Genomic DNA, 17,707 nt, shown 5'->3' with positions numbered 1-17,707 from the left:
CTACTTCTTGGAATGTTTGTAATAATTTCTGAATGTTGCATAAGCATTGTTTGGAAGAGTTAGCCTAGGTCAAGACTTTCTTAGACATTTAAAATACAGGCAATTGTTGAATTCACCTATGTAAAAACTCCTGAGTCCCAGCACAATAGAATTAAATTTCTCTGAGCTTTACAGTAAAACACAGAAAAAATAATTACTGTATTTAAAAATAAACGGATCTTCATGAAAATTTACAGTTGCTGTAGGGCCTGTAGCTTCAGAAATTAAATATTTGCATGGAGACCTAATTCTCATTGGAAGTTGTTTCTGTTCCCTAAAACACTGATAATAGTGAAGTCGGAAAGTGACTTATATATAGAGAGAGTGACCTTTATAAATTACTAGGATACATTAAATCTCCCAGCACAATCTTCAGCCACTGACTGAAGTTTTCAGCATGACAATTGATTTTTGTTTGTTGCTTTTTTTTCAAGTTCAGAATGTTGTTAAAGGGCAAGAATTAAATGCTCTCTCTTCACGTCAGTCTTTATCCCATCTCTTGGTGTCCCATGCCCATATTTTGGAGCCTCCTAGGTGTCCACTTCTCTAGGCTCTCTTGAGCTATCTTGCATCATCCTGACTTGATCAAAAATACCTAAGTCTAAACAAAATAACTATTTGAGGCTACTGTGCCTATAAAACTAAGCTTGCCCTATAAAAAGGTAAGTCAAAGGAGTTATCTGGGGAAGGAAAAAATTCTGCAGTAGTTAACCTAATTAAAACAAAGCTGAGGTTCAAAGTCACACAAACCTAAGTTCTGAGGAGAACAGGTTGATATAAAATCTGAGACCTGCCTCTAGCAATAGCCATAGTATATGATGGGACTGCCAATTACATAATTTTTCTCACAACCCATATTCTGTAGTTTTATTGTTCTTGATACTGAAGTATACTACTTTTCCTGCAGTAGTATTCACTATTGGACTGTGTCCTATGTCGTCTTGAGTCATTGACGACGTTTGCCTGCACACACTCAATTCTCCCCTATTATGGGCTGTGTTGTCAAAGAAGATTTATGTATTTTTAATTATTAAATTCTTGTTATTTGGAGCTTGATAAGAACTATTATTTTGTTTTGAGTAGTGTATTATGTACATTTTCATACCTTTTCACAACAAATTCTTAAAAGCAATGTGTTTATAGACTGCGCGGCTGTCAGTGTTCAACTTTTTATGTTTTTAAAAAGTATATCATAGTTTCTTCTTGGTAATGTATAGACATTAAATTTCAGAAGAAAATCTCTATGGAGGAAAATTATTTAAATTTCCTTATCTTTTATTATCATTAGTGGCTCTGCAGTAATGGTAGTCAAAATGCTATGCACTGTACAATGCATAGAACAGTCTAAATGATGATTTTAAGTTGAAAATGTACTTACTGCACAAGGAGGACCAAAATGTAATTAGTGTTATAGCACAAATAATATCTCTCCCTATGCTTCTGTGAAGTATTTATTACAATTTGTCATTGAATTAGGCCCACAGAATGTTGCCTATGTACATCAAAAAAACAGATGCCCTAAAAGTTTTTTTTTGTTGCACTTTCAAATTCTGGCAAACAGGCCTATCAAAAAGATTTAACTTTAGCCTGTGATATTCCTGTCATCCAATATTTAAACTCACAATATCCAAATATTTATCTATTGAACAATGCAGACAATAGAAAATGCTCCAGGCACAAAGAGCAAGAGAAGCTGATAAAACACAGCTAATACTCAGAACTGAGCTCCGTATTATGTCATCAATTTGAATAGGATATATTATTTTTCCAGTGTATGTCAAATAAAATTTAGAGGAGCTAAATAGAAACTATAAACCAATTTAATTCTTTAAAACAGATTTTGAGTTTATTTCTCTTGCTTGCACAGAGAAAGCCCAGGGAAACATTACCCTGAATTGCTTACTGTTGAAGTCAGGGTTCAACATGTGAATGCCACACTAGTAGTGAAGAAAAAAGATAATGTGCACCGAGTCTCAGTGTATTTCCTAGTGCAGAAAATTATGTGTCCTGTTTAGCAGAGAAGGCTCTAAATGGCACAAGAGAAACTTATCCTCTGTCATGCTTCATTGCAAGTACTCACTGATTTTTTTACTTCTTGGAGTCATATTCATAATCTTTCAGATTTAAGGCAGTTTAAGTTTTCCTCAGAAGTTCATAGGCAAAAAAACACCAAAACTAAAGCAAATAAAAAAACATAACCAAAACAAATTAAAAAAACAGGAAAAACTCCAAAAAACCATAGCATGCCAGTCATCTTTAAAATAGAACTGCCTGCCAAATAGAGTAGAAATTACCTAGCAAAGAGGTCCCATGATAATATATTTCAATATATTTGCAAATACTTATTTTAATGTACTTAATACAGAGAAGCTTACAAATGTAAGGTTGCAAATACATCTAAACCACATCCAGTGATTGCTGTCATTGAACCTGAAATACAATTAAGAGTAGTGAGAACAAGGTTAACAGGATTTTGATTAACAGAATAATTTTCAATCTTAATTAGTCATCATGTATATTTATTGTCAAAAATACCTATTTTTACATAATCAGGAATATTCAGCACAAGATTAACAACTGCCCATCAAGAAAGTTGATTGAAGTTTGGTAGAGTTTCTGGGCTGCCTGGATGTCTCTCCAGGATCTTAACCCTACTCAGTTATGATGGATTTAGATTTTGATATAAAGAGAGATACAAATGCTTCTTCTTGTGCAGTGAGGGGCAGACTAGCAATTAACCCAAATGAGTAATAGGAAATAAATAAAAATGGAAGAGCAGCGTAAAATATGTCAAGTTCTCTATTTCTTCCTTGGAGACAAAGAAAACAACTAAACTTGCTTGTATTTGGTTTTGAGTCTGTCTCATCAAATTCTGCTCAGCTGTCTACATTTTGCTCTCAGAAGGTTAGAATATGTTTTCTTGGAGAGTTCTCTCCTTGACTGAAGAATCATTACCTTAATGGGAATTCCTATGTTATGTGTCAGGATCTGGAGTTCACTTCCCTCCTTCTAGGAATTTAGCTGACTGCCGGGCTGACATGTAGAAAGAGCTGCTGTGGAGCTCTGGAAGAAGCCTCAGCAGATGTTCCCTTCCACCACCTTTGCCTGGGACCTGCTGCAAGATCTCCTGTAAGCTGCACTGTGCCTTCTCTGCTTCAGATGCTTTTATGCCTCCCTGATCCTATTCTGAAGGCTTGATTTACTTTTAAATCTTGAGCTCTTCTTCTTACTTTGATCTTACTGAGTGATTGCTAATCCTGCATATTGTCTCAGAATCATTTTCCTTGCTTGGGCACTGTGGACTGTGGACTGTTGGTGTGGTCACTGTCCTGCTGGTTGTGAGAGGGTTCTCTGTGCCTGGCTCACATTGCTTTGAAGATCAGTCCCTTCCTATTGCTCTGTGACAGATAGTTCAGGTGGGAGACAGGAGCAAAGACATCAGCCTAAAAACAGCAGAGCTGAGCCTCAATTGAGGTTTGTTCTGGCTTTTTGCAATAACTTTAATAATCAAGCTGACCCTGAGTCCAGCAAGGTAATCTTGCTGAAGGGGAAAGTGCACTTCTGGACCTGGCAGTATGTTACCCCATCTTTTCACTGGAGACAGTAGCAAACAAATACTCTGTTTAAGATTATTTTTAAGTTTCTTTCTTTTTTTCCCCAAATTTATTTTTTTTATTTTCAACTTTCCTTACAGTTACAAAGGGCGTGTTGTTTGCTATCTGATTTTTTATTTCTTTTTCTTCATGGAGACTGGTAAAAGGTTTTTTCTGTTCTCCTAGTCAAGGTCATTTAAAGGTATTAAGGTTCCATCCTTGGTGAGGTTTATTTTGGTTTGTTACTTTGGTTTGTTGCGTTAGGGTTTTAGGTTTTGCTCCCAAAATGAGAAAAGCAGAAAAGCAAGGAATAAAATTACTGTAATAGCCTTATCATCTCTTTATTTCATTCTTCTCCCTCTCCAGCTCTCCAAGGCTCATCCTCTGCAGGCAGAGTTGTCCCATCTCTTTCAGCCTCTCATGCAGCCCTTTAACAATTTTTATGGTCCCTTACCAGACACACTCCAGTGTGTCCATATTTTCTTTCATGCTGTGAAGTCCAGGAATGGACCCAGAACTCTAGGTGTGACCTTATCAGTAAACTGGAACAGTCACCTCCCCTTGACCAGCTGACAGTACTCCTGTAGTACAGTTCCAAATGCTGTTGACCTTCTTGCTACTGGAAACATCACTGGAACATGTTAAATTTATCATCTTCCTGGATCCCGATGTTATTTTCTCAAGGCTGATTTCCAGCCTATTGTCTTCCAGCACGTACTGCTTCAGGGTCTGAATTGCCCGCCTGAATGGCAGCACAACCATGGTGCATGAAGAGCTCCCTAAAGTTTTGAATCATCCATAGACTTGATCATCACCCAGGTCATGAATAAAGATCTTTAACTTATTGTCCCCTTTATTAGTCCCTGAGCCACACTGTCTCTTCTAACCTAATCCCTGCAAGCTTTGAAAATGTCTTTATATTTATCCTAACTCACGTCCCTGCCTCCATATATGCTTAATTTTTACATTTGTGTCTTGTTGAGACCCCCTTGTTTGTAAACATAGACATATTGTTTATATGATTGTGAAGGTAAAATCTTGGCCTGCCAATTGTGTCTTGTGTTTATTTTTCGTGTCTCCTCTGATGGAGATGGTACTTATAGGAGAGGGGTATTTGACAGTGCTGAAATGCATTTTATCCTAGGGTGAAGCAGTTGATCCCTGGGCAAGAAGCAATGTAGTAGTTATTTGGAATTCATTGAGAAGGATATAGTGCAAAACATTAATTTACTACTTTGCCTGGAGTTTGGAGATAAAAAGTCAGTGCCTTAACATTAAAAAAGGCTTAGCAAGCTTCAGGGGGAATGGGGGAAAGAATGCTTGAGGTTCACTTGCAAGAACATCTCCTTTTCTAAATTGTGGTTCTGCAGGACTGCATAGAAAAGGGCTGTTAAGTCACTCTGACTGATAACCTGGTCTGTTAGGGAAGGAAAGGACACATCTTTATCTGATATATGCTCAGTCTCACAGAATAGTCCCTTTTCTTTATTGCCAAAGGCAACTTAATGATTTCCCTTTTTCTTGTCTTACTGTAGGAAACAAACAACACATTTCTTGCCCTTCTCCTAGCTCTCTACTTTTTCAAGATGATACACAAAATGTCTCCTATGTGAGGTCCATGACAGTACATTTTTGTTTTGTAAGGGACATGTTTCTTCATAATATTTTAATAAAATATGAAGCATTGCCAAAAGAAAGTAAACATGACACTTCAAAACTAATTGGTTTCTTCTTTTAGCTAAAGTGGTGATACTCTGCAATGACTATTATGGTTTAATGCAGATACAGTTGTGACATACAAAAATTGGCAATAGGTCTGCACTGTGAAAGAATTATCAGACACAGTATGCCTGATGGCTACACTGTATTGTTCTCTGATTGTGTCCTGGAGTTCCTTGTACCATTTCTATCAAATGTTTCCCTGTGTTGTATCAGGTCATTTAATACTGAACCTCAAAATTAGAGAACACTGTCTCAGTTTAGAAACACATTTAGGAGAAGACACTCTGGAAGGAGTTGTGTCCTCTAAAAGGGTTCCACAATCCCTTTCCACCAATAGGAAATGAATACTAATAGTGAAAGTGAAAAAAAAACCCCACCCAAAATAGTTTATTAACAGAACGCCCACAAGGCAAGGGGCGAAAAAGTAATTAAATGCTAGATATTAAACTGTCAGATATTAAACCTAATAGCCATGCACACCGGAACAAAACCCCAGAATTCCAGGGATTAAGACTGGCTCATGCCATGTGGTGGAAGATGGCACCAGTGTCTCTTTCAGGAAAAAAAAGCCAAACAGGAGTTTCACGCAGCAGTTCGGGCAACAGATGAAAATCTGGTGGGTCTCTGGCATCAACCTCTTCTCCACAGCAGATGAAGCAGATGGGCTAGAACCTCTGGGTGTGCTTTTGCTCCCTGGCTTGTCTTTCCTGAGGTTTGGGGGTGGAATGGAGTGGTCCCTCTCCTGCTGATCCTGACTGACTCCTCACCTGCAGGTCCTGTTTTCTCTGGACTAACAAGCTCTTACCTCAAAAAATTGCAGAAGAATTACTGCTGGAAAGGGAAAAAAAAAACCAAAAAACCAAAAAAACAGGAAAGGAATAAAGCTTCTTGCCTGGGCTAACAAAACCAAGGAAAATCCAGACCGCACCACATCCCTGAAGACTGGCAAGTGAGGTTTTGGGAAAGCCGCCAAAGAGCTTAAATCTCCCCTCTCCCCCAGCCACACCTAAAAGATACAGCAGTCATTTTCAGGCATAAAGCAGAGGACCAGGTAATAGACTAAACATCATAAATCACCCCAAAACAAACACATAGACAAAGTTGACAGCCACAAGTTCATAGGCCTTGAGGGGATGCATACACGACTGCAGAGAAAGCTGGTGGACATCACAGGTGAGTGACAGTGGTCTTGCAATGTCACCAGCCAGCTTCCTCAGCACTCATAACTGCACCCCATCAGGGTACATGGACTTATGTATATGAAATTTGCCTAAATATTCCCTGACACGATCTTCCACCAAGGCTACATCTTGGGGTTTGGGTGAGAAAGATGTATGAATTTCACCTTTTTTATATTTAAGTAATTTTGGCATCTTGGTTTTGGCTTTTTGGGGTTTTGTTTTTTTTTTTTTTGTTTTTTGGTTTTTCTTAAGGATACACTTTAGATAAAGAAATTCTACCAGCAGCTGCTTCTTGTCTAAGTATTGGATGCAATATGCACGCGTTCTAACTTTCAAAGTAACCTCCAGAATCCTGAGAATTATTGGAAAAATGGCAATATTTTCATCTCTTAAGGAAAATGCCTATTTACTTGAGAACCTGTGAAAACTCCAATATTGTAAAATCTACACTACTATTTCTCTTGAGTGTATGTCTTAAAAGAGAGCTGCATCTTTCAAGACAATTTCTCAAAGTCTTTCCACTATTTAAATGTATTTAAACAAGATTGTTAGAGAAAGGATTCTGTTGCTGTTTACCATAAATGAAGAGGAAACAAGAATTTACTGTATATTTACAAATTATGGTACTCTCTCTCTATACATTTGACAAAAATAGCACCACAGTACTATTGAAAATCCTTCACTGGCTTTCATGCTCCAGTGTTCATACAACTATTTTTATGCTGGTATCATTAGATCAGCATTTTCTCAGTTCAGTTTAGGCTAGTCAAAACTTGTCTTCCTTATTGTTCTTTACTGCAATAATTGCTTTCCCCTTTGGGTCATTTACTTTAGAGTCATGTCATATTGCTGACAACATAAAGCATGCATATAACAACATCCCAAATGTTGTTTCTTTCTTTATTTATTACATTGCATTCGTGAACATTACTCTGCCTTACCATTGTGTTTTAATTGCTGAACAGTGTATTTTAAAGAATAAACAGGAGGCTTTTTTGCGGGATCTTTCCATGTGTTGTCACTGCCATCTGTATTTCGCAAATATATGCAAACACTTCATATAAGAAAATTTATATTCTCCAATCTACAGTTTAAAAAAATCCTATTTCTGAAATCAAAGAAAGCAACAAAAGTATAAAGTGCCAAAATGTATTAGAAGAGATGAGAAAAAACTGTGATTTAGTTTTTGCTTAGAAAAATCAAGAATACTTTATCTTTGAACACTGTCTTTCAAGGATTATTGAAAATATCAAAACCTGTTAGAAATAAAGATTAGATTTTTTTTAAATCTAAAATAACCTTCACACATTAGGAAGATACCAGTTCTTTACTGGAACAAGAGACTAAGTGAGGAAGAGGGAGGGAGAGAGCAGTTAATTTAAGAACAAGAAAAGAATTCTCTGTCTTTAATTTATACAATGAATGGGAAAAATAATCAGAAAGAAAGTAAAAGTTTCTGCTATTGAGATTATGAGAATTTTGTATAGTATTACATTAATGATAGTTTACAATAATTTGATTATGGTTAGGCAGATGGTGCTTCTAGTACCATGTGAAAGAACCACATGTTGTTCAGGTTGGGAAGGATAGAAATAATAACATACTTGTAAGGATATTTGAACTATTTCTGTGACTGTGTGTCTTTGAAATTACTTAATATTTCCTGTATTCTCAGGAAAAAAAATAAATCTGTAGAGAGTTCATCTTAAAATTGGATCAGAATAGCAGTCTTAGACCTGAGCCCTGTTAAATGTTTACTAAGTTCTTTACACATAAGGCAATAATATTGTCCCAGTTTTCAGAGGAGATGGAGATGAGACAGCAGCAATGCACAAACGCAACTGCAGAATTCTATTCTTATAGAAAAAAAGGTTAATGCATTTTAATGTGTTTCTCTGGCAAATGGCACGGAAGTAGTGATAGGAATCTATCCTTTTTATTTTCTGAAAAATGTGTGACGTGGAATATTGACAAGGACTCTTGAAAAAATGTGTCTACATGAGTGGTATGAGGAAAGAAAGAAAGGTGGAAAAGAACAGCAGTGAAAGACACTCTGAGAATTGAAAAAAATTTTGCAGAATCTCCCTAAGGTGTGGTTAGGATAGCGAGAATTTCTAAGGTTTTTTTAAGTTTCTTGAGGAGTTATTGGATGGTCATAGTTCACATGTTTTTATCAGGCAATTTTTTGCACTATCTACTGCAGGAAGAGGGAGCAGCAGAGAGTCTGTAATGAAAAGACCTTGAGGATATCAAGAATTTGCTCTGAAAATAATAGACATAGAGGGCAGAGTGCTGCTGACATTCCTCACTGGAGTAAATTGTCAAAGGACCAGACACTGTAGAAATTGTACATATCCTCAAAAGTAACAGCACCATCAGGATCAACAACTGGAGAATTAGAAGTGTTCACAGGTTTATAAGAAAAAGAACGAGAATGGTTTTTGTTGTGATTGTTCTTGTTTAAGAAAAACTTCAGCATGTTGAAGTTTTCCTAATGGCTTCTCTGAGAGAATGATGAACACTAGAGCAATGCTGATGTCTTCCAGTCTGAAAAGGAAGAGGCACTTGATATTTGAAAAGAGCATTCTTCTGTATCAAGGAGAATAGAGAAATCACCCTTCATTCTTCCAAGAGAAAAAAAAAAAAAAAAAAAGAAAAAAAGAGTAAAGGATAAAAGTACAAATTTTCAGTTCAAAGTGAATGTTTGCAAGAATTACCATATAAACACATTTACTATTTTGTTGCCATATGGTCACTCTGTGTTTCTGGTGATTCTGGATTCTATGCTAAATTCAAACTCTCCCTCAGAAACATATAAAAAAATCAAATGTCATAACTCCCCAGAAAAATGTGAGATAAATTCTTAGTCACCTAACAGGGTGGGTTTATTTAATTTATCTATTCTGGAGCATATTACACTTTCATTTCCTGAACTATCACCTCTTCATTGGAATGAGTTTTTATTGTCCAGTTCTTCTTGACCATTAGCTTAAATACTAACTGTTAGAAACAAAACACACTTTCATGATTGATCTCTTAGGCACCCTCTTATACATAGTTCCACTCCAGGTAACTGAACTGTGGAAATCTCGGACTGCACAAATTCAAGAGTCATTACTTCATCGTGTTTTTTTCAGCAAGCAAAAAGTAACTCAGTTATAGAAGTGGGTTTGTTACAGGTTGTGCAGCAAAGCCCATCCAATAAAAATCTGACTTAGAAATTGGATTAACACTGTGTAACCTGTTCTGAGGGTAATATTAAATGCAGGCTTATGTGAACTATGCAGTATAAATTGCTTTAATGTGACACTGGAACTGACCATCTCTCTCTGAATTACAGTTGTGTTTGAACCTTTTTACTTTTAAATTAATTCTTTTAGTGGCTCTGAACACAGGAAACATCTTTCACTTCATACTCTCTCGTAGAACTTGCTTCAGGAGCTTGGCAAAGAGGAGGGATTTTCAAAGCCTTTTAAATATATTGCGTACTTTCTAGATACACTGTATCATTTTTTGGCTCATTTCAATTGGATTAGACTTCTCACAGTTCTTTGATGGGACAGCACTGACACAAGAATGTATTGATAAAAATATTTTGATGTTGATTGATAGAACAGTGGAGCTGAAGAGAGAAGCAGTTGACCTATTTTCATAAACAGACGCTGGAACAGTTTCTCACATTCTTTGTTCAAGTGTTTCAGGAAAGGTATATGAAGTAGAAAATGGAGGCAATACAAGTTTTAAGCATTCATAACATATTTGTCCTTGAAAGGAGCCAGGCAGAGGTTCTGCAGTATAATGCTGGCTGAACCCCTGGGTACAGCTGCTGCACTGCAGAGAGGAGTGCAGCAACTGCAGAGCCTGTAAAAATAAACACATGTGAAGCCTAAACCGATGAGTGCTCTAAAGATGACAGCAAATTTTATGTGGCAGATATAACCTTTGCCTTGAAGCTGTTCAAAAGAGGAATGTCTAGCAACATCACATGCCTTTGCAAGTTATTTGGAAGGCCAGAGATGGAAATACAGCAATTTAGATAAATTCTTTTCTAGCTCAAATGAATGGTGGTAAAATGCATAATTAGTACATCCTCCTGAGACAAAATATGATCAGAACCCATTGAGACAACTAAAAGCTCTTTTCCTGTCAAATGAAAAACATTGACTTTGATTACAAGTGTTATTTTCATATTTGTATACTAAGTCATTAGTACTATTTAGCATTTTTTACTATTTGCTTTTGTCTGGATTCCCAAACACTGGAATGAAAGAATGGCCCTGGAACCCCTTTTTCCTGATAAAAAAAAAAATCCACTGAGTGAGTGTGTGTAGTCTCTTCATCTGTTGCGTGATAAAAATTTCTGATAGAACAGTGGAAAGACACATTTTCAAGAAGACATCAATTAAAAAGACACACTTGGGTTTTTTTCTCAAATAATTATTAATTCCTTTTTATGTTACCTTGTAGTATTGGTGCAAATTTAGTTTGCTATTTATCAGAGTTTTTTTACAAGACCAGAATAGAAAAATAGAAAATTAAAATTTCTGTATGTTAATAGTACTTTAATTTTTTACTACTTCCCTCTCTATCTGTCTGGATTTCAAGTTGCTACACCCCACAAATCAGAGTAGTATGCACTTTAAAGGAAATGTCTTTGAAACAGCAATTAATTTGTACAGCAGTAGGCCTTCCAAAAGACTAAATTACTCATACTAATAGATTTTAAAGGGGGTTTTATGTAATTGTTTTTGAGGGTTTTATTAAAACGTGAAAAATTTTTAAAGTTAGTCATAATTCTTCATTTTAATCAGAAAAACTTGCAGCAATTTGGCATCTCTATACCAGATATATCCAGATAACTTAAAGACTTTTAGGAATAATAGAAAAGGTATTTAGTTGCATAGATATGACTCCTGATTATTCTTTCCATGTTCTTGACAGAACTGAGTTTAAATATTGTTGATGATCTACTTGCCAATATGGTATGATGGCAAAAGACATGGCCTGAAGAGGAAAAGGGACCAAAAAATTGCCACATTCACAACCTGAAAAATCTGAGTCTAGTATTTTTTATAGTGATGCAAACCTAAGTATATTATTTACTTTTCTTAGACTTTCAGTTCAGACTAGAATCCTTCAATACTCTTAATATCTTTCTCAATGTAAACTTTTTCTGCTTAACAGTGAGCATATGTCAGAATGATAGCATAAATTCAATCTGAATTTCTCTCTGTTTTTCTCTGTTTCTGGTAATTGAATGAACATTTTTGAATTTTAACGAACATCAGAATATCAACACAATAACCAGAGTGATTAATAAAAACAACTTTTAAGTAGATTTTAAAGAAATCACCAAACTTAAGAGTACTTCCAAAGTTATGACTATAAAATATAGGAGGTTTTATTGGAAAAAAATAGTAATAAATATAAAACTTTTTTTTTAAATTTACTTTTTATCAGACAAGATGAGCATCATAGGATTGGAAATGAGTCATTTTTTCAACTGAGAGAAAAAAATACCAGCCATCATCCATTTTCTAGTTACAATCTGAAAATCTATAGTAATTTTTTAGACAGAGGAAGACGCCCTAAAATGTTAAAAATATGCTTTCAGATTTGAGGACTATATTTTGAAATTTGGTCAATAGCCTTTTCTACAAAAATTGCAATGGATTAAATTACTGTCTAAATTTAAAAGGGGAGATGGGCAAGGCCATCTTATTCATTTGTGGAAAACATTTATAAGACATCAATTTCACCAACAACAGATTAAAAAATCTGGTCATGTAGTGTAGCATCATGCTCTGTGTTCAAGTTCGCAGAGTTATTTCATTGTAGATGAATTAGAAATTTTTGTTGTTGTTATCAACTATCATCATGAAAAAAAGTCTTGAACACATGATAATTACAAAACTCAGGTTCTCTGCTTGCCAGCAAACTAAGAAATTTTTGTCCCCATGCTGAAGGCAGCCAGCAGTGTGCTGAGAAACTTCTGGAGGAGTATCTGCCAAGGCTGGTGCTGTGACACTTCCCTGGGAAGCATGTTCCAGCTCCCTGTCACTCTCTGGGTGAAAAACCTTTTCCTGATATCTGACCTAAACCTCCCCTGATACAATGTCAGGCCCTTCCCTTGGTAACCACAGAGAAGAGATTTGTACCTTTGTAGCTGCCTTTCCTCTTCCCTTCACAAGGAAATTGTAACTTCAATGGGGTCTGCCCTCAGTCTCCTCTTCTCCAGGCTCAACAGACCAAGTGACCTCAGTTGCTCCTCATACAACTTCTCCTCAAGGCCTCTCACCTTTCTCATTGTCTTCCTTTGGACACTCGCTAATACTTTAATGTCATTTTCATATTGTGCAACCCAAAACTGCCCCCAGCACTCTGCCCCAGTGCAGAGCAGAGCAGGACAATCCTGTCTCTTGCCCAGCTGGTCATTCTGTGCCTAATGCCCCCCAGAACAGGGTTGGCCCTCCTGGCTGCCAGGGCCCTGCTGACTCATATTCAACTTTCCATGGACCAGGACCCCCAGGTCCCTTTCCATGGCACTGATTTCCCCAGCTTCTCATTCCCCAGTCAGTACGTACATCCAGAGTTGCACCATCCCAGGTTCAGAATCCAGTACTTGTTTTTATTGAACTTCCTATAGTTGATGATTGCTCAGCCCTCTAGTTTGTCCAGGTCCCTCTACACAATCTCTCCACCCTCAAGGGAGTTTTTAGAAATATAGTATCATCAGCAAATTTAGTATAAAATTTAGTATAATTACTTATTATATAAACATTTGTTTTCTCTTTTAGTTTCTCTTCCTCTTGAACAGGGGTTAGTCTGTTCTTAATGCAGCAGAATAGTGACTAAAAAGTGTTTACAAGTTCCATTAAATGATGCTCACACTTTCTCATGGTTTGTTTTGGAGGATAAGTATGTCCAAGTGTTCTTTGTTTTCAGCTCCTTTTTTATGCCTGCTATTTGGAAGTCATGTTTCTCTTAGTGGATTAAAATACCTTCTCTTTAGTTGCACACCTCATTAAATTTATTTCCTTCTTCTCTCTACAGATCTCTTTCTTTCTACCTACCATTCAGTTTTTCATGGGGGAAAGCCAATTACCTTACACTGAATATTGGCAGGATAAAAACTGTTTTCATACCCTCTGATTCTTTGTCTTTTATACTGACTTTTGAGTTCAAGAACACGTGGTCTTTTTTCATGTTTTAAGAGCATCAACTGATTAGGAGTCTGACAGCTGCGTTGAAATCCTAACTGCATTAAAATCTATGTCAAATGCCTCTACAATTTAAAAGATGGCACGATTTCTCCAATATGTTGCAGAAGTATATGTCTTGTGAAAGGCCACTGCATTATCCTTTGTTGTCCTGAGCATTACTCATGACTTCATCTGTTTCCAAAGAGTACTGCAATCTCCTAAATTCTATTCCCAAGTAAAATTCCTATAGTAGGAGATACAGTGTGCTATTGAATTTTAAATGCATGCTTATGGCATTTAATAACCTTATTTCAGGTCAAAATAAAGTATTCAAAACAATAATGGTTTACACAATACTTTACAAATATTCCTGGTTTTATTGGAACTTATCAGATTATTTGTATTCTACAATATTCAGCTGATATCAATGTTTCCAGCAGCAAGAAAATATAGGGGAAAAATTTCAATGACACCACATATTATTGAGGTAAAGATATATGGGAGAACCTTCAGCTTTGCAGTCCTGCAGAACAGTGGCTCTACAGTCGGCCTTGAGTCATTAAAGGGAGGAGCATTCAGCCTCAAAATCTATGAAATTTCTTTATCTTTCTTTACATGGATATGTTATACACAATATTTTTTAAAAGTTAAACAATCAAAAAAAATTGATTCTGCGGTTACTCTTGGGTACTCACTAGTAACTGCAGCCTGATAAAGTACACGTTAAATGTCAACTATTAAAATGAAAGGCTGTGTGTTTTTCTTTGGTACAATGTCTAAATAAATAAATAAGAAGTTTACATTCAGCTGTGCTTTATGAGGCAACTGTTTTATATTCTGTGATGATATGTTGAAACACCATGAACACAGAAAACTTAATTAAATACCAAAGTAAAATTAAAAGCAAAAGAAACATTGAGAAAATTTAAAATAAAAGGGAAATGCATTCTAAATAATATCAAGTGATACCAATTTTCTCAGAGGTATGTACAGTGCAAGGAGGGATTTGTCCTCTTTTTTTTTCTTTTTTTTTTTTTTTTCACTTGTCCTCTAAGAGGAGTCAAGAACAAAGGACAAAAACTGAAAGTAGTTGACATCACTTTCCTGCTCTGTACTTTTTGATATTTAAGCTTAATATTTTTAATTACAGGTTTAATTACAGGTTCTCCTTGCTGCTGATGTAAAAATACATATTTTCTGTAGAACTAAGTAAAAATGCACATAAGCATTAAATAACCACTATGTTTCTCAAACCAAAAGTGAAATATTAGGACTATGTGGAATACGTTTGCTACATCTAGTTCCCATCAGACTTTATTTTTGCAGGTGTCACTGCAACAACTGATTATCTACTAGATGGGAAATCATTAATGTCTCATTTTCTAATTCATTTCCTGATTTGGATAATTTATTGCATTTTCATCTACCTCCTGCTTATCTTCCTTGTACTCAGAATGTTAATTTCTGTTTCAAATCAACTTCCGTTGAAGTCAGCACATTCATAAGTAAATATCATTCTTTTAACAATTGTGTTTCCTCTAGAATTGGTTCTGATTTTCCTGAAATGTTAAGACAGTAAATTTCTTCATCTATGTATGTTCTAATGCATTTTTATTGACGACTTTTGCTTCAATATATGAGCAGGGTCATTGCTATCCAAAAACAAGAGAAAATTTTATCTGTAACTACTGACACAAATTTTTTCCTTTAGATTTTCAAAGTTCTTCAAGAGAATCGAAACTAGAATGATGCTTTAATTATTATTCTGTGCTTCTTTTCTTTCTAAAAAGATTGCTAACGTAATACTCATTTCTTTTGACTAAGCCAAAAGTCATCATTCAAAGTCCCTTTGTAATGAAGACAGGAAATGTGCCTACATTAACTTTTATTGGTACAACAATTTTTTTCATTAAATTTCAAAACTATATTCTTAGTTCAATTAAGGATCCCAAAAGCACATGAACATATCTTTCTTAATGGTATTAGTTAGCAAAATTATATTTATAGAAAGCTTGGATTTTGATAAACAGAAATAACAATTGGTGCATGTTTCATATTCTAGGCTTGATTCTTATTTCATCTTTTTCTTTTTCTCACAGTAAATAATGATGTCTGAAATTAAGCCTCATGCAAGGTTTAATTTCAGATGTGTCTGGATGTTTTTCCCTGTTTGCTTTTTGATGCTTATTTAAAATGCTCATCACACTGCAGAGAAGTTGCAAAAGGAAATGTTTGTTCCTCAAAGCTTTATGTTTTACTAAAAAGAAAAATGAATCTGCTTTTTTTTCCCAGCATTCTGATAATGGCATTACAGAAGGAAAACCATGCAAAACCAGATTTTAAGATTAATCCCTATAGATCCACAGTGTTGAAACACCATACCCCATCATCTTACTCCCTAAAATTAAATGGCAGGCTCTCAGCAAATTCAGATCTGTGTTTTGTCATTTTTGACATTCCGGCATATAACATAACCTTCCAAAATAAGGTTTGCATATACATAAATCTTGTATTTGTCATCAGCTTCCAATAGCTATTGCTCCTCAAATTTACCTTCATCATTTTTGGCATACTGTTAATTTTGTAGTCTTTAAGATAATCATTGTACTGTGTTACTTTGAGAAATAATTTTCGTTGCAACTATTTGTACACATCTCAAGTAGGATTTCATTTCCCAGGTGTTTCAGTTTCTATAAATGATAAATGGACATTCATACATTGTGTTCTTCTTCGGACAGACAGCTGCCATTTTCAAAATCTCTTAATGCTACTTTCTCACAGTCTTTGCTTTTACTTTGTGCATTGTGGCTGTTGCCAGTGTCTTGCATTATTTCACAGGGTAAATATAGCCTAACTGGAATAGCTGAAAAGAGTTTATATTTATAGATTTTTCTTGCATTTCCTGATAAAAATGTAATCAGTATTTTTTTTTAAATTAGAAATTCTTTGTTTTCTTTGGGTTTTTTGTAGCAACACAATATGTCCTTGATTCCTTGTGGCCTTTCTGTCTCCCTCCTCACTGTGCATATAATAAAAATAAAGCAGTCATAGTAATTTTAAAGAGAGTAATATATATATTTAAGATAGAGCTAACATGCTTTAAATTAATACCAAAAAAATTGAAATACTAACATATTGTTCCTTTTTCACATTTTCAGAATACATTTCAGCTTTATCATGAGAAATTTAATCTGTCTTAAAACCTTCCCCAAAAGTTTTCTTGATTCAATCAGACTTTTTTTTCTTTTTTTTTGGTCAACATGGATATTCTGGAAGTCCAAGTCAAATTCTTGAGAAAGTGGTGAAACTACAGCAATGGGTGAAGATAAACTCTGGGGTTTTGTTCATGGTAAAAGAGAGAAAAAAATAGAAAGAGCAACAAAACTAGTAGAAGGGTATACGCAGAAGATTGTTCTTGATATGTGAAATCGGACATAGGCCTGAACTGCCCTGCTTGCATTCAGACTGGAATTATACAAAATACTGTTTAAGGTAAGCTCTGCTGTAGTACATGATTTTCTAGTTTTATCATGCATTTTTCTTAGACAAGTTGTCTCGAGATTTTTAGCATTCAAATTATTTAAACAACAGAAAAATATTTCAAAAGTATTTCAGTAAATAGATATATTTTCTCTAGTTTAATAATGATTTTGTTAGAGAGAACTGCTTACAAGATATCTAAATCCACTTCCTCTGGTTGAATTTTTTAGAGAAAATATAGCATGACACATAATTCAGCTTTGCACACTCATGCATATAGTGCCGAATGCTAAAGACGTTTAGCAGAGGAAGACTGTTTAAGGTTCTGTTCCTGAACCCACAGAACTGTCAAAGCCAATCTTTTACATAATAGGATTGCCCTGCAGTATTTCAAGGCACTACTACTTTCTTCTGGTAACTTGACATTGATTTTTAAGACATACACTATTATTTTATTTCTTAAAGGTGTGGCATTAATGGGCTACAAACC

The sequence above is a fragment of the Agelaius phoeniceus genome, chromosome 1 (assembly GCF_051311805.1).
Source record: "Agelaius phoeniceus isolate bAgePho1 chromosome 1, bAgePho1.hap1, whole genome shotgun sequence".
Lineage (NCBI taxonomy): Eukaryota > Metazoa > Chordata > Aves > Passeriformes > Icteridae > Agelaius > Agelaius phoeniceus.
The sequence above is the reverse complement of the archived record's forward strand: the minus strand, read 5'-3'. Positions refer to the sequence as shown.